Source organism: Rosa rugosa, chromosome 3, assembly GCF_958449725.1.
Source record: "Rosa rugosa chromosome 3, drRosRugo1.1, whole genome shotgun sequence".
Classification (NCBI taxonomy): domain Eukaryota; kingdom Viridiplantae; phylum Streptophyta; class Magnoliopsida; order Rosales; family Rosaceae; genus Rosa; species Rosa rugosa.
Window position 1 is genome coordinate 21,150,670 of NC_084822.1, and position 19,143 is coordinate 21,169,812.

The following is a 19,143-nucleotide window of genomic DNA, read 5'->3' on the forward strand; positions in this document are numbered from 1 at the left end:
ACAAGCGGCAGAAGGACCAATACCACAAGGGCAACCGCCCAACCCAGGAGGATAACCGCAACAAGCAAACGGAGTCTTCTCAGCGGTATGCAGTGTTCACGGTCCTCACAACCTCGTATGAGGAAATATACAATCAGTGCAAGGATCAAATCCTGCCACCACCCCCAGCAAAATACCCAAAGACGGGCAAACCTAGAAACACCGGCAGGTGGTGCAAGTACCATGAGGACAGCGGTCACAATACCAACAGCTACAACGCACTAAAAATAGCCATTGAGACCCTGTACCGAGAGGGCAAGATAGAGCAGTTCAAGGTGCGCCAACCGCCACCTGTGATCGCCAACGTCGAGACCTTGGGCCGCATTAACACCATTGACGGCGGTGCTCCAATCACGAGCATCTCTCACAGGGCAAGGAAGCGTTATGCACGCGCCAACCACCCAAAGGAAGTCTGCAATATCCGCTACGAGAGGTCCGCCAAGCTCCCAAGAGCGGGTTGGGAACCTATTACCTTCTCAGAGGAGGAGGAGCGCGGAGTGCATTTACCCCATGACGACCCATTCTTGGCCGATGCCATTCTCGGCAAATTCTCAGTAGGGAGAATCTTGGTGGATAGCGGGTCCGCTGTCAACGTCATCTTCAGCGGTTGCTACGACCACCTCAAGCGGAACAAAAAACTACTCCAAGATCACGAGCCACTGCTCAGCTTCTCCGGTGACGTTACACAACCGCTAGGTTCGGATTACATGCGACTGGTTATTGGCACTAGCCCATGCATGGCGGAGGTACATACGGAATTCATTATTGTCGACTGTTTGAGTTCGTACAACGCCATCATTGGTCGACCAGCGCTTAACAAGCTCAAATGCATCATTGCCGGGTATATGCTTCTCATGAAGTTCCCCACGCCCAACGGCACGGGCTGTGTGAGGGGAAGCCAGCAGCTGGCACGAGAATGTTATTCAACGACTATAGCGCGGTCAGCACGCCGCCATGAAATCCTGACTGTGGGTAGTGAGGCACCGCCACCAAACATCTTTGAGGATCCTAGGGATGAACTCACTCAATTCCTACGTCATAACGCCGCCGTCTTTGCATGGTCCTACGCGGACATGCCAGGTATCTCCCCTGAAATTATTACTCATAAACTGACCATCAAACCCTCCTTTTATCCCATCAAGCAGAAGCGGAGGGCCTTCGATGAGGAAAAATACCGGGCAATCGGAGAGGAGGTCGCCAAACTCCAGGACATTGGATTCATCCGCCAAGTCATCTATCCCCAGTGGATCTCAAATTTGGTAATGGTCAAAAAGCCCAGCGGCAAGTGGCGGATGTGTGTCGACTTCAAAAATCTCAACAAGGCATGCCCAAAGGATAGTTTCCCGCTACCTCGTATCGATCAGCTAGTCGATTCAACCGCCGGACATGAGCTCCTCAGCATGATGGACGCTTTCTCCGGATACAATCAGATCAAAATGCACCCCAGCGACCAGGAATGCACCACCTTCACCACCGACAAAGGCCTCTACTGCTACAATGTCATGCCTTTCGGTCTGAAGAACGCCGGTGCAACTTACCAGCGGTTGATGAACGCCATGTTCGCTGAGCATCTGGGAAAAATAATCGAGGTCTACGTGGACGACATGCTAGTTAAGAGCATAAAGGCCAGCGGACATGTGGCAAATCTCAGGATCATAGTAACCATTCTCCTGGCCTATGGTATGCGCCTCAACCCAGAAAAATGTTTCTTTGCGGTAACCACTAGCAAATTTCTGGGTTACATCGTCAGCGAGCGAGGCATCGAGGCTAACCCAGATAAGATACAGGCCATCCTTAACCTGGCGGACCCCGAGTATAAGGTGGACGTCCAATGCCTCCAGGGCAAGTTAACCGCCCTTTCTCGATTCATCTCTCGACTCACTGATAAGTGTGCCCCATTCTTCAAACTCCTCAAAACAACTCACAAGAAGGTCATCGACTGGAACCCAGAGTGTCAGGTGGCGTTCCAGGGCCTGAAGGAATACTTGGCGGCAGTCCCTCTCCTTTCTGTCCCTGTGCAAGGAGAAACACTATTCATATACCTAGCGGTCTCGGCGTCGGCGGTAAGTTGCGCCATTGTCCGACGGGAAGGCCAAGATGAGCTCCCAGTGTTCTACGCCGGCAGAGGCATGAACGGCGCAGAAACAAGATATCCTCCCTTGGAGCAACTGGCCCTCACACTTATCGTTGCCGCCAGACGCCTCCGCCAATACTTCCAGGCTCACACGATCCATGTGTTAACCAATCAGCCGCTGAGGCAAGTGATGCAGAACCCCGAACATTCAGGGCGCCTCAGCAAGTGGGCCATTGAGCTCAGCGAGTTCGACATAGAATATAAGCCAAGAACCGCCATGAAGGGCCAGGTAGTGGCGGATTTCATCGCTGAACTCACCGAGCGTCAGCCAGAACCCGGTACTGAGCCAGAACCCGGACCAGAAATGGTAACCGTTGAGGAGGCAACTCCCCTACAGTCAGAGTGGAACCTGCATGTGGACGGCTCCGCCAGCGCCAAGGCCAGCGGCGCCGGAGTCATCTTAACAGGACCCGGGGGACTGAACGCGGAGTACGCGTTGAAATTCAACTTCAAAGCTTCAAACAACATGGCGGAGTACGAGGCACTCATCGCCGGTCTGCTCCTCGCCATTGACTCAGGGGCTGACAGCGTCAACATATTCAGCGACTCTCAATTAGTCGTTAATCAGGTCAACGACAGCTTCCAAGCCAAGGACCCGCAGTTAGCGGCATACTTGGGGTACGTCAAAACGTTGCTAAAAAAGTTCAAATTTCACACCATCACACAAATCCCCAGGGAAAAGAACGCCAAGGCTGATTCACTGGCGAGACTGGCAACCGCCCAGCCGTATCAGAGTCCAGCGGACACAAGAGTGGAGTGCCTTGACAAGCCAAGCATCACAAAGACCCTAGCGGAGATCTTCAACATTGAAGTCAACCCCAGCTGGATGGACGAGATCACTGCATACAAGCGCAGCGGCACATTGCCAGAGGATAAGGTCCAGGCGAGACAGCTCAAGCAGAGGGCAACTCGCTACACCATCCAAAATGGCAAACTCTACCGCCGTGGATTCACTCACCCCAACCTCCGCTGTCTAACCCCAGAGGAGGGAAAGGTCGTCCTAGCGGAAATCCATGGCGGAGAATGTGGAAACCACTCGGGCGCCAGATCCTTGGCCAACCGCACAATGTGACAGGGCTACTTCTGGCCTACACTTGGTGACGACGCCCGGCGGATTTCGAGGTCTTGCCACAAATGCCAACAGTTTGCAGACCTCCCACATGCACCGGCAGAACCTCTGTCAATCATCATCGACCCATGGATTCACTCCACGTGGGGCCTTGATTTGATGGGAAAATTCCAAACCGCCAAGGGCCAGTTCAAATACATCATCGTTGCTGTCGACTACAACCGCAAGTGGATAGAGGCAGAGCCACTAACGGCAATAACTACCACCAAGGTAATTCGCTTCCTCTGGAAGAACATCTACTGCCGCTATGGTGTCCCACATACAATCATTACAGACAACGGCACACAGTTCAACAACAAGGAACTCATATCATTCACCGCCAACCTGGGCACCAAGATGCGTTTTGCGTCTGTCGCTCACCCCCAAACCAACGGCCAAGTCGAAGCAGCAAACAAGATAATCAAGAAACTCGACAACGCCAAGGGTTTGTGGGCGGAGAAGCTTCCCGAGGTTCTATGGGCCATCCGGACAACTCCAACCTCCGCCACCGGCGAAACACCCTTTTGTATGATGTTCGGAACAGAGGCTGTCCTACCTATTGAAGTAACTCAGCCTACCACTAGGGTCGAAGGCTACTGCCCAGAGACCAACAGCGACGGCATCAACCTGGACATGGACCTCCTAGAAGAAAAAAGACACGAGGCCCATTTGCACAACCTGCAAAACAAGCAGCGGGTATCGCGTTTCTATAACGCCAGGGTCAAGGCCCGGAACCTCCAACTGGGGGACTGGGTAATGAAAGAAGTCATTCCACCACCAACAAAACTCCGCCCAACTTGGGAAGGTCCATACAAAATCGTAGAAGTCGTTAGCCCAGGCACCTTCTACTTAATGGACAAGGATGGCGTCACCACGACCCACCCTTGGAATACCGAACATCTTCGGTATTACTACAAATAGTCATGTCGCTACCCAAGAGCATCTTCACTTAGCTAAATTTTTGTTCAATATTTAGCTAAGGGAAGCTACCCAACGGGTACATCCCCACTTTTGTAAAACCTGATCCGTCAGTTATCAATGAAACGAGGAATTATTCAAACCATTGTTACCAAGTCTAGCACTGAGGGCAACTGGTAACGCCAGTAATCGTCAGCGGACTACGTCCGCTACGTTGTGCACTTGGACCAATCTTAATTCCTTTAATGTTTCATTGATTGCAAAAGAAAATTCTAAGTCAAAGCCCTAGCGGTACAAGCATACCATGACAAACCAAAATTCCAAACTTCATTTCATATATTGAGGGCTGGGACTCCCCACCCAAAAATATTCTTTACATCCAACAAAAATCTGCCTCAGCGGCTACACAAAAAAAAAAAGGGGGAAGTTCAGCATCTCAGGGGTTGGCTTCCACGTCATCTTCCGCGGCAGGCAGCGGCGGCTGTTCGAGGCTTGTTTGTTCAGACCCGCGAGCAGTAGGACTTGGAGTCTCTATAGTCCCATCCGCCCGAGTGTGAGCCGCCATGAAACCGGCACGGGACACCTTCCACTGGGTAGGAGGAGTCCGCTGGGAATCATCCGCCGGCCGCAAAACATTCTCTCTGCTGCCCGAGCCAGCGCCTTCAACCTGAACATTCTGCATTGGCGGGCCACTCTTTGCCGGCGGTACGCTCTTCGCTTGCGGCACGGTGCGCTGGGACGCCTTTGCCCAGTCAATGGCACCCTTTTGGGTCAGCATCTCCACATTGGCTAGGGCACCGGCCTTCGCCGCCTTAGTCATCGCCTTTTTGTACTCCGCCGACTATTTAAATTTCTCCATGGCGGTGGCAGCGGCACGGCTCCCTTCGTCCCTCAAGCGGGCCACCTCAGCCTCCAGTTTCTTCACCTCCCCTTGCCTGGCGGCAGACTCCCGCTGCAGGATATCAATCTTCTTTTCCTTAGCGGTCACCCATTCCTGCAGCAGGGCCATGTCTTGCTCCAGCTTGGAGACGTGATCATTTCGCTCCACGTCCCGCTGAACGGCCACTTCCAGCTTGCCACGAGCGTCCGCAGCATCGCAGTCCGCTTTCATCAGGCGCCGCTCCACATCCGCCAGCCTGTCCTTGGCATTCGCCAGCTCCCCCTCGAGTCTCTTGATCTCCTCCCTGAGCTGCACCTCAATCAGGGGTTGCTTCGACGCCGCCAGGAACATTTCATTCAGCCCAACCGCCAGGTGACCAAAGGCCGAGCTAAAGGGTGAGCTGTCAATCGCCGTAGGGCGCGAAATCCCTGCTAAACCGCCAAAGCCCAACCGCTCGCAGAGATGGAAGAGAAACTCCCGCTCACTGTCGGTCATGAACTCGGCGTATTCGGCGAAGGAGTCCAGATCGCTCACAGGCGCCTCTCTGACGGCAGCCGCTGGTGCCTTTGGCGGCACTTGTCGAACCTTCTTTGGCTGACGGACCCTGATCCCCACGTCATCCTCATCCTCCTCGGCGGAGTCATTCTGCCGGCACTTCCGCAGGAGCACCCGTGTGTTTCCAGCGGGCGCAGGCCTTGGCCCCCTTTGCGGCTGCTCCAGCCCGGACGCTGTGGCAGTCCCCGCCGGCTGTGCCGCCCTCTGTGACCCACGCCTAAGGGCGACCACCCTCTCTTTCTGCGGAGCGGGAGCAGCGGGCCCCTTCTTCCCGACCTCCAAATTGGCCCCCGCTTGAACAACCGGCAGGCCATCTGCGCCAAGGTGGGAGTGGTGTGGCATGGCCAGCACCACCGAAACCTCGGATGGGCTCAGCGCCAGCGTCTCCATGTTCACAACCGTCTTCTGGGCCTCCAAGAAATTGTCAATCTCAGCACGGTCCATGGTCTTCTCAAAGGCGTCGCGGCTAGCTTTGTTGCCTGGCGGAGTCTCTACAAAAAAAAAAAAAAAAAAGTGTACACGTCAGCCTCAGACAAACTAGCAAAAGGTACTGTATGGCGGAGGTTTCTTACCAACGGCGCGAGTCAGTTGTTGATCGACCAACAACTCCCAACCGGTCAGGAGACGGAAATCCAGCAAATTACGATTCCGCCAACAGCCTCTGATGCACGCCACGCGGCACTCTTCCTCACGAGTCAGGTTATACCGCAAGCCCGCTACACAACCAGAATAAGGATTAGCATAAAGTACATGGCTATACATAACGTAAAAACACCAGACTTTATTCAGCAGAGACCGCCAGACAACCTCAGATGGGCTGAAACTCCGACTTAATCCTAAACGTCGGCTCCCCCTCGTTCGACTCAGATTGGTACTCCCACCCCGCCGTGGCAACACAGAAGGTCCCCCGCCAGTAAGACATCGAATCCCTCAAGTTCTCGATCAGCTTGGGCGCTCCCTAGCGGCGACTCAAATTCACCTGCCCTCTGCAACCTTGGCGCCTCACGTACACTAGTTCGTAGAAATGCAGTACCTCCGCCATAGTTGGCCCCTCGCAGCCGGACAGCCGCCACAGTGAGTTCATCGCCAACATCAACCGCCACATGTTGGGGCAGATCTACCCAAACGCAAGGCCGAATTCACACACCAAGATTTGTAGATTGGGCACGAGCGGGAGCGTCACCCCTTGACGGAATATTGCCTCGTGCACAGCGGCGAACCCCGCTGGGAGAATGGAGGCTTTCTCCTCTACTGTAGGCGGACGCAGTTTCACCGCACCAGGCAACCGAAACACCCGCTTCAAACGATTGACGGCGACGGCAATCATCCTCCCTCCAGCCTCGTCAACAGGGGTCCCATCCTGGAGAACCCATGCCGACTCTGTGTCCTCCCCCATCAGCAGACCCACTGGCGGCGCTGTTACTTTCCAGTCGCTCCTCACGTCTATTCTGAGCAGCGGCAGCCTCCCCCGCCCTAGAACTTTCCGGACGTGACACACGACCCATGACAACTTCCCAGGGTATGGTTTGTAGCGGCTCGACCTCTAGCAGTTCTGGCAGTGAGGTTCCTGCACGGACAGACGGACGCAACGAGTCAATAAAAATTCTATCCGCCGCGCTGAACGACACGTCAGACCCGGAGTCCTCACTGCTCGAAATCTCTACGACGTTAGCCATCCCAAACCCTAAAACCCAAATCGGTTAGCTCAGCAACGGATCTAACCTATCCCCATACCAGTTATAGCCCAGAACACCAAGAACAGATACCCAGAAAATACCGAAACACGAACAAACACTCAACCCAGATTCGATCATCTAGCAAAAGCCTAAATACCAACTCCCTATCAAGCACCATAACCCACCCCCAAATCACACTCTACACCCTCCCAGAACAACAAAAAAGACACCAATCCCAGAAATAACACAAACAAACCCAGAAATCGCCAAAACCAATGAAACAGGACAGAGAGCCAGAATACTAACCTCAGCGATGAAACTTTCTGGAGTCGTGGTGCGCGTTGGTCTCCGACGACAGAAACTTTCGTCTTTCCGGGCACGTGAACTCCGCGAAATCACGGCACCCTCTTTCTTGAATCTCGGACACACAGAGCTTGAAGACAAATAGAGTTTGAGGTTTTGGCAAACTGGCAAATCTGGCTACGTTCCCCCCCTTTTATGTCCACATCAGGGGCTTCTGGGTCGTCGAGTAAAAAACGACATCACGTACCGGCCGTACACGTGTCCCACGCCTACACTAACTCTCCGGGTTAACCGAGGCGACGCCTCGGTTATGAACTCCATCATTGCTCGCATTAATGGCGAGAAGACGGCCAGGCTGAGGGGATCACGCTAACCCTCTAGCAGTTTGCCACGTGTTAGCCACCATCAGACAAAGAGTCTAAGGGAAGCAACCACTTAGGGCAACGTCACCCACTGACGAAGTCTCCGCTGCGCGAAACCCCGCCAGCGGAACTTCTCACTTTTCATCTCGTGACGAAGTCTCCGCTGAGCAAAACCCCGCCAGGGGAACTTCCCACTTGTCTCGACACCGTCGAGGTCCCCGACAGTGGAGGTTCTCACTTTTTCATCTCCCTTGTCATCCTGCTAATGAGGCGTCTTCCGCTACACCACACACCGCTAGCGGAACCCTCTTTTCATCTGCCACGTCGTACTTTATTCCGCGCAGTACCGCTCAATAAGGTACGACCAAGCACGTCTACTACACTGTTTCCTGCTTCAAACCAGCGGGGGGACATCCGCCACCGGCGGATCCCGAGGCCACGCCTCACTCTGACAACGACCGCCACGCGGCGTTACCGTCATACCATCCCTACGGGACACGGGGACTTGTCAACAGTCTACGACGACCCTGATCAGGCACGTTGACCCCCATCACTCGGGTACTAAGATTGAGTTCGCTACTCAACACCCTCTGCTCCGTGCAGCTCCCTCTCAACAAACAATTCGCCGACCATCCGGAGGTCTACCTTGGCCGGGGAGTGGGGGACTCCCTGGGGGCCTAGCAGGGGCCCACCCGAAAGGGTATAAAGCGTTTGCTCAGTAAAACCAACGGTTGACAACGCACTGACGCTAATTATGCTCTTGCAAGTCTAGAGGAAGAAAACGCTTCAAACCGCCGAACAACTCCCCAACCAAGATTGCCCTCCTTGACTGGGGACTTGGGGGACTTGTACATACATGTACATTTGCAAGCATAATTAGCTCTAATGGGCTACGCTCATTGTACCGCCAAAGGTACTAATTACAACCAAAGGAATGACATGCAGACACATCGCTAGGCGGGCTACAGCCTCAGCGTCGGACCACCTCCAGATCGCCGCCGACGCGCCGCCACGCGCCGCGCCAAGATGGCATCAGAAGCTTCTGAAACTGGGAACTGAAGCATATCAGTCCCACATCGAAAACAAAGAGAAGATCAACCTCTTCCTCACCTATAAAAGGTTCTCTCCTCTCTCCTCATTAATGACGCTTTCAATACTTACCTATTGTTACTTTGTCAACATAAATACATTGACTAACTTAGGCATCGGAGAGTTGAAGACCGCCCAGCGCGGTCTCCCTCTGACGCCCTTTGTATTTCACTTGACAGGTAGCGGAGGTTTTGAGAGCACTGCAGGTATCGATCCGCTCACCGGATCAGCGTTAACAAAGGTTCAGCTACCGCCAGACTTTTAGACATTAACACGTAGTTTCTTCCTTTTTCTCAATCCATCCTCTATTTCCTCTGTTGTCAATGCCAATGGTGATTCTTTTCCTGTTTTAGGCATAGGGTCTGTTCGTCTCACTCCTTCTTTGACACTACATAATGTTCTTTATGTCTCTGATCTCTCTCATCATCTCATATCTGTGCCTCAGCTTAATACTCAATCTCGGTGTTCTGTAACATTTTTTCCTTTGTATGTGATTTTTCAGGACCTCCTCACCAGGGAAATAATCGGCAGGGGTTATCTGAGGGGTCGACTATTTCATCTGGATTGCATGTTCGCCGGAATAAAGCCGGAGAAGGCAGTCTAAGCAGCTTTGATTTCAACTGGGGTTACTAATCAAGTTGAAGAGTTATGGCTATGGCATCGGAGATTGGGACATCCCTCCTTTAGTGTCATGAAGAAATCTATGCCATCCTTGTTTCTGGGCATTGATGAGTCTAAGTTGCATTGTGAGTCATGTGTCTTAGCTAAAAGTCATCGTACTAGTTATCCTTTGAGTACTACTAGGAGTTCTTTTCGTTTTGAGCTTATTCATTCTGATGTATGGGGACCTTCCCATGAGTCAACCTTGTCTGGCAAACATTGGTTTGTTTTGTTTATCGATGATTATACCGGTCTTACTTGGGTCTCTTTATTGAAACACAAATATGAAGTTTTCTCTGCTTTCCAAGAATTTTTTGCTCTTGTTCAAAATCAATTTGGAGCCAATATTAAAGTCTTTCGTTCTGATAATGGGGGGCAGTTTGTCAATTCTCAGTTTCACCAATTCTTTCATTCTCATGGGATTGTTCATCAAACTACTTGCCCTCAAACCCCTGAACAAAATGGAGTGTCAGAAAGAAAGAATCGTCATGTTCTTGACATAGCTCGGTCTCTTTTATTTAGTGCTCATATGCCTAAGTATCTTTGGGGAGATGCAATTCTCACTGCTTGCCATCTCATCAATAGGCTACCTTGTTCTATTCTCAATGGTCAAACCCCTTATGCTGCCATTTCCAATCGTGTGTCTGTCCCTTCGTTTTCTAATCTTCCTGCTCGTGTCTTTGGGTGTGTAGCGTTTGTCCATGTCCCTAAGAATCAACGGTCCAAACTCGATGCCAGGGCATTAAAGTGTGTATTTGTGGGCTATGGTGTTAATCAGAAGGGCTACAAGTGTTTTCATCCTCCTACACAGAAAGTTTATGTTACCATGGATGTCACCTTTTATGAGGATGCATGTTATTTTTCTTCCACCAATCCTTCACTTCAGGGGGAGAAACACACTTTTTTGGAAGAGAAGTCTTGTGGGATTAATATTCAGCCAATTGAAGATGTTTCACGGCCAATTGAAGATGATGGTCATGTAATTTCGGGTCCAATGATCGATCACCAGAATGCCAGCGATCGATCACCAGACATGGTAATTGAATAAGACAGTAGCCAAACTATCGATCGTTCCATTCCTGGCGATCGATCGTTCAGCGAGGCAGAAGCTCCCAGTAGCAAAACGATCGATTCTTCCATTCCTGACAATCGATCGCCAGCAGAACTAGAACACGATGACTGAAATTTAGCAGTCCAAGAAGGCCAAGCTCCTGCACCCCTCTCAGATACAGATAACCCTTGTCAACCAATCCCTGAGAAGCGTCCCAATCTTGAGGTTAGTGGTGTTTCTTCTAACTCTAATAATAGTGATAGTGTGTATGTTTTGCCTCCTAGGTCTACCCGTGGTAAACCACCTCGTCAATATGAACCAAGTTTAGATGTTAAGTCTAAGTATGCCATAGCTAACTTTGTATCCACCCATCGGTTATCCAAATCCCATGCTTCATTTGTGAATCAAATATCCTCTGTATGTGTTCCCAGTAAAGTGCAGGATGCTCTCAAGGATCCCAAATGGTGTCAAGCGATGAATGAAGAGATGGAGGCATTGGAGAAGAGTAATACTTGGGAGTTGGTGCCACCTCCACAAGGAAAGAGAGTTGTTGGATGTAGATGGGTGTTCACTATCAAACACAATGCAGATGGCTCAGTGAACAGATATAAGGCAAAACTTGTTGCAAATGGATATACTCAAACATATGGCGTGGATTATGAGGAGACCTTTGCTCCAGTAGCAAAGATTAATACTGTTCGAGTGTTGATGTCTCTAGCAGCTAATCTAGATTGGCCTTTGCAACAGTTTGATGTGAAGAATGCCTTTTTACATGGAGAGCTATCTGAAGAAGTCTACATGGATCTACCACCAGGATATGAGGCAAGCACAAGAGGAAGATTTGTGTGTAAGTTGAATAAGTCCTTGTATGGACTCAAACAATCACCACGAGCTTGGTTTGGTAAATTCTCTCAAGCTATGCGTCGTTTTGGGTACAAACAGAGTAACTCTGACCATACATTGTTTCTGAAACTCCGTGAAGGTAAATTAACTGCCTTGATTATTTATGTTGATAATATGATAATTACTGGTGATAATTCAGAGGAGGTTGAAAGATTAAAAGACCTGCTTGCATCAGAGTTTGAGATGAAAGATCTTGGTGCTCTTAAATATTTTTTGGGGATTGAGGTCGCCAGGGGGAGTTCAGGAATTTTCTTGTGTCAGAGAAAATATGTGCTTGACTTGTTGACAGAGACAGGAATGCTAGGTTGTAGACCTGCTGGTACTCCTATTTAGCATAATCATAAACTGGCTGAGTACCCTAATCAAACTCTTACAGATAAGGCTCGCTATCAGAGGTTAGTTGGCAGATTAATCTATCTCTCACATACTCGGCCAGATATTGCATATGCAGTTAGTGTTGTGAGTCAATTCATGCATAATCCAAGTGAAACTCATATAGAAGCTGTGATCCATATTCTGAGGTATTTAAAGTCTGCACCTGGAAAAGGCTTGATGTTTTCAAAGCATTATCATCTGGATGTTAGTGGTTATACAGATGCAGACTGGGCAGGTTGTGTTACAGTTAGAAAATCCACTTCTGGTTACTTCACTTTTGTAGGTGGTAATCTTGTTACTTGGAGAAGTAAGAAACAAAAGGTTGTGGCCAAGTCGAGTGTTGAAGCAGAGTATAGAGGTATGGCTCATGGAGTTTGTGAGTTACTTTGGTTGAGAAATTTACTTCGTGATTTGGGATTTAAACCCAAACGAGCCATGGATTTGAATTGTGATAATAAGGCAGCGGTGGATATTGCTCACAACCCAGTACAACATGATAGAACTAAGCATGTTGAGGTTGACAGACATTTCATTAAAGAGAAGCTTGATGCTAAGCTTATCTCTTTTCCATTTGTCCACTCAAACGAACAGTTGGCTGATGTTCTCACTAAGGCAGTATCGGGTAAGGCATTTCATGACTCACTTGACAAGTTGGGCATTCGTGATCTGTATGCGCCAACTTGAGGGGGAGTGTTGGCGTGAGTCATACTTACCTTATTTATGTAGATATTCTGTAATATTCTGTGATCTGTAATATTCTGTAATATCTGTAGTATTATTTGATTTACTACTTACCTTAGGAATAGTACTTGTCTTATTAAGCACAATTGTAATTTGTATATAATTCCTTCTTGTAAGGTGAATGAATATAGAATTATTCAGCCAAAATTGTCTCTTGTTTCTTGTTATATTTTGACTTTATTGATTCACAAAAAGAATTTCAATCAAGAAACGTTCTCTGTAGATATGGTTCGAATTTATTTCCAAGTTTTTGTGTAAAGTATTGGCCGTGCCACTATGCATAAGTCAAAGATACATACCCATCCTCACAATCCGGACTTAGTGAACTGACACATTCAAATCCAATTGAAACAAGATGAGCAGTATGCATTTCATGGAGCTCAGGTATAACAATTTTCTACAATCTATATAATTGGACAAAGCAGTGTCTCAGTTTAATCACATTTAAATTAAAATGAAAGCCATTGTCCAATTTAGAAACAAAAATGAATAGAAAATATCAAGTACAATTATGATGACTTACTTCGCAGCTATGATTTTTTGATAGAAGATTAAGAACATCCTCACACTTATCAGAGATATCAGTTGGATGCACGTCATTAAACCACTACAAGGGAATGTTCGTAGATCTATAAGATGTCGTGCATTTATCTCAAAATCTCAAATTCACCAAAAGAAAAGGGTAACTACCTCTGTATATTTTCCCAGTCGCAAGGATCCCAGAACATTCAAACTTTGAAAATACAAGGACAAAATGTGTTTTCTGAAAAATGGGGATTGCAAGCTATGGATCAATCCTTACTCGGTAGCAGAAACCAAAATTAATAAGCAGAACACCAGATTTTGGTTACGCAATGAAAACCTCAAATATGAGATTAAAAACACTGCAGGGTTCTTACTCTTGAGAACCCAAAATAAGAATTAACTTATGATGAAGGATATGTTCTTTACAAACTTGAATAGGACTAGCTCGGCTACAATGATTAGACAAAAACTAATCCAAAGTTTGTCTTCCGTCTCAAACTCCTTCTTCACTTGAACGATCACCAAATATTGCTCTTCTTTCTTCACAGCTCCTCCACTGATCTCAAGAGAAGTTATGCATATGAACCAATGATCAAAAACACTTAAAACATGGACCAAGTGTTTTGACTCTTGTGAAGACTCAATTACAAGCAAGCATGCAAGACACCTAACAATATTATTGTGTTTCCAAGAGACATTGTTCTGACCGTGTATCTTTGTGTATATATGATTGACCAATCCAAGATTCTACCCTAATTAGACTTTTATTAGGAAAAAACTTTTACTCCAAGATATCCACCAAATCTTAAAAATAATCAATTATAAAATCTACAAATCCTAAAATGCCTAGGACTTAAAAACCATGATTTTATCAATCAGAAAGAAATCTTTTAAAAACGTAATTACATAAAGGGAAAATTTCACAAACAGTACACCAAGTAAAGGCCACTAATAATTTTTATACATAAAGTTCCAAACCAAACATTTCGGTACACGAAATCTGAAACTCGACCCACTATCAGTACACGACGTCAATTTTTGACACCAAAATGTCCATTATGCCCTCAGTTCTTTTTTTTTTTTAATAATTTTTTTTTTCTGTTATTTTTTTTTCCTTCGTTTTAATCTCTTTCTTCTTCCTTCTTCCGGCTCCACGAAACCCACCTCTGTTTTCATGTGAGAAGAAGCCCGAGTTCACCCACCTCTGTTAACTTCTCAGCCACCAAAATAAGATAACACAGGTGCATACGCATACATCTGACTAAATATTGGCTGAGTTACAAATATAAGCTGTAGGACCATAAATCTCACCTCTAACTTCCTCCTAAGTAACTCCGCTTCCTCAATCTTCTCCTGTATTTTACTTTCACAGTTTGATATAGCCTTTTCATATGCAGCATTTTCCTCCTGCAATGTCACCTCTCTCAACTGGGCCTGTATTCAAGTACAAACAGGAACTATATCAACAAAGGAAACATAAAAAGGCACTGATCACCTACAACCATGAAACTTAATCAGAACCAAAAACAAGGAAAAATCTCTGAACTTTAACACAATTTGCAATAGCCACAGCTACACCACAATTTGTCTCGTAGAGAGAGAGAGAGAGAGAGAAAGAGAGAGAGAGAGAGAGTAGAGAGAGAAAGAGTGTGAGAGTTTTTAGAGTGAGAAGGAGTGAGAGAGAGAGAGAAAAACAATGGGAAAATCTAACTCCTGCTTCAAAATCAAAGACCCAGATAGAGAAACCTCCTAATTCGAATTAAAAGCAACATGCCCAGATAAGAAAGATCCAAACTTTGAACAAGATATGCAACAATTCAGAGTTGTACACAAGAATACAATCAAATTCAAAAACCCAGCTACTAAATTTAGAGCAGAACCTGTTCTCGGGTGGAGGAATGGGTGTTCAATTGGAGGGCAAGGGCGGCGTTGGAAGCGAGGGAGTGAGCGTGGAGGTGAGGAAGGCGGCGTTGGAAGCGAGGGAGTGAGCCCAGAAGAAGGAAGAAGAGAGAGATAAAAACGAAGGAAAAAAAAATTATTAAAAAAAAAAAAGAACTGAGGGCATAATGGACATTTTGGTGTCAAAAATTGACGTCGTGTACTGATAGTGGGTCGAGTTTCAGATTTCGTGTACCGAAATGTTTGGTTTAGAACTTTATATATAAGAATTATTAGTGGCATTTACTTGGTGTACTGTTTGCGAAATTTTCCCTTACATAAAACCCAAAACCTACTTTCCAAAATCGGACTCCAAAAGAAACTGACTACTGACTCGGGGAGTTGCAATCCCATGCAGATGCATTTACCTGTGATTCTCCGAAATTAGTAAATGGACTTTGAGCTTTGTATGGGAATGCCAATACGACATGTACAAGAATTGTACCTACAAACTTTCATATAATGACAAATCTGGCACAGAAGCTGGGGACTACAGAAATAGTGAAAGACAAGTAGTGTAGAGTACACTATATGAAGGAAATAAAGCTGATCAAGATGGTGTAGGAACTGAGACATTTAGCCTCTTACCTGCAAATTTATTTGTAAAACGAGTAGTAAAAATTGAACCGAACAAGACGAATCCCACATAGATAGATCACATATTCAAACAATATAACACAATCAACAGAGTACTCAATCATAACTAGAATCAAATATAAATTGATTCTTGCCATTGCATTTTTAAAATCCGATATAATAAAATATATATACAAAGGTGCCTTAATCTATTTTATGCAGCAAGTCACTTTCTTCAGTAAATAGTTTTTCACATTTTGGCCGTGAATGTGGTATTTGTCCAAGTCAGTTGAAAAGGAAAATAAAACGAAAAGAATGATAAGGAGCCATTTCGGTAATATTGTTTAAGCATGTATTAACTAATAGGTTTTCGAAAGTTACCGGTTTCAAACAAATTCTATCTGCAAGAGAGGCGCCCAAAATAGCTGAGTACCTGATAAATTATTTAGTTAGTCAGAAGACAAGTAAAGTACAAGGTGACTGTTGTCAATGCACCAAAGATTAGGCTAACAGTAATTGGGGCTTTAAGAAGTATATATGTGCAACGTGTTGATTTTCAAGACCTCATAACGAATAAAGTTGTGTTCTTTCCTAGTTTAAACTAGGAAAAACAAGGGCATGAGAGAATCAAACTTATGACAAAAGGACCTGAACCAAGCATAGCAAGAAGAGTCCGTCTAAATAGCCCTAAAGAGGAACCGAGGGTTCTTTTTCGTTAAAAAAAAAAAAAAAAAAGTGGTGTATCTGATTTTGGTAACAACTTCAGCCAACAACTCTTTGATTTTAAAGACTCAATGGCAATTTTCTGCAGGCCGATTTCTGTAAGATTATGTACGTAGCTTTTGGTTTCTCTTTTTGGAAATGGAGGGAATACTTGAATGTAGAATGTATGTGTGAGAAAAGAAGAACAGATTTGAGGGAGGGAGACAAGAGGGAAGGAGGAAGGGAGGGACGAAGCAAACATAAATCAAATAGATAATACTTGTTTTTGGTTTTTATTGTCTGTTTCCTTCCTCCCTCCCTCCCTCCCTTCCTCTCCATCCTTTTACCCCCATTTCCCCCAGCTTTCTTCCCTATATTTTCTCCATCTCCTAAGCTAAAGAGTGAAACTAATTACCGACCTAAATGTTACCAAACCGGTTTCCCACTTGGTAAATATAAATCGGAACCATGTCATCCACATTTTCAGTGAAAGGGGGGGGGGGGGGAAGGGGACAGGAGAAGATTACATAAAACAAAAACTGTAAAGAGAAAACTACTGGAAATTATTTTTGTTTATTAGATTTTGTCTTCTGTCTTCTGTTTTCTTCCTCCCTCCATCCTTTTTCCAACATTAATTTCTCCGACCTTTCTTCCCTATGTTCTCTCCATCCACTATAAACTGACAGCATAAATGTTGCCAAACTGGACCGCACTTGGTTAAAGTATATCAGAACTATTTTATTCACCCTTTTGACTGAAATTTCAAACTTGTATATGGCGTCAGCTCCTCTTCAAATGTCATCTAGCTACAGCTAATTTTTTTTCCTAAAATAACCACTTCATCTTTGGCATCTAAACCATCATACATAATCAATGTAACTTACCCCCATTCTCATGCCTGTCTGCTCCAATTAAGAACGAAAAGTAAAAACAAATCTGATAAGTTTATCATACAGCATGAGAAGGCTGGAACCAAAGAGTGCAATGGAGAACCTGTTCAGAAGGATGAATTACTTACACTAGAATAACATCCTCCACTGTAGAAGCAATTGGTCCAATAATTTCCACAGTGCCAGAATCACATAATGCCCTGTGAAGGGAAAGAACTCAAATCAATTTGGCATGATACTTATCTCAATATAACATGAAGTCTGATGCATTGGTCATTGCCAATTTGGCTACAAATATCATAATAGTATTTAGTTATCAAATTCATTTCATTGGATAAAACTTTTGAACACACTACCGAGAAAAGGGCCTTCATGCAGTTTGATAGTTTTTTTTTTTTTAGGTGATATATTTCTGTTTGAACCAATATTTGGCAAGGCTCACGTGGCAGATAGGTGGCCGCGACCTACAAAGCGTAATGAATGACAGCGGCTAGCACATTAAAGATTTACAAAGTTGATTATCAACTTTATGGTAGAAGATAACGTGTTCGGAGAACTGTTACTGAGATCAAATGACTCACAAGGCCTAATGAATGACCGCGGCCAATTAGCCGCAGCACGTTAAATGTTTATTGTCAAATTTATGACCGAAGATAACGTGTGCAGAGAGCCGTTATTAAATCAGGAGAGATCAAATGAATCACAAGGCGTAATAATTGACCGCGGACCCACAAGTCATAATGAATGACCGCGGCTAATTCAAAGAAGTTGATTGTCAGGAGAAACGTTACCAAAGTTTGGGGCAATTAACTTGAATGAGCATCAGGAGGTGTTATTGCCAATCATCAGTTACAAGACCTGATTGATATATTGCTCATGAAAGAATCAATCATTGATAACGTCAAAAATATCACAAACATGAATACTGTTCTATTTGTAATCAATGCGGTCTTAGCTATAAAGGCTGAGATTGCTTCTTTTCCTTCATTCAGTAGTTTAATTTCACTATAAAAAGGACCATAGGATTCATTGTTAGTGGTCCTCGACCAAACGCTCTACGCGATTACTCAAATTTTATCTCAATACATTTCAACAATTCAGCAACACTTATCAATATTTACGTGTTTATTTTATCATTTTCTTTACCAGTATTTATCTTTCCGGCACTTTATATTGTTGCTCTTTACATTCATGCAATTTATCTTTTCGTTGTTTACTTTGTATGCACTTTATTTCCCACGGTTTACATTCTTGTTGGTTATCTTTATTTTTCTGTTGTTTACTTTACGTTATTTATTTTATATAAAATACAAAATCACAAAAAGAATCATCATCACTTCACTTTCACCTCAATCATCGAGTTACACAGCACTGCGGCTAGGTAAGGTCGATCTGTGCTAAAGTCCTTGCATTCAAGGCAGAGAGAACCCCGTGGCCGAGGTCGATCCTTCCTCGGCCCATAATCAAGTGATCAGAAGTCAGATCGGCGCAAGAGCTACAAACAGAACAAAGCCTCGCTTGGCCTACCGGCCGCGAGTTGGCACGTCCGCGCACACGTCACCACTCCAGAAGGACATGTGTAAGCCAAAAAGCCCTCGGCCCAGTGATACGCGGCCGAGACGATTTTTGAGCGAACATCTTTTGGCACGCCCAATGGGACCACACTCGGTGAATGTTACCAGATCCCTACGCCTAGTCTCGAGGGAATCATTGTTACA

The 19,143-nt window shown here is 45.9% G+C and overlaps 1 pseudogene; it reads right to left on the reverse strand.

The window, feature by feature from the left end:
• The window catches only part of LOC133737419 (fatty acid amide hydrolase-like), a 39,342-nt pseudogene that overhangs the window by 13,781 nt on the left and 6,418 nt on the right, over positions 1-19,143 (reverse strand).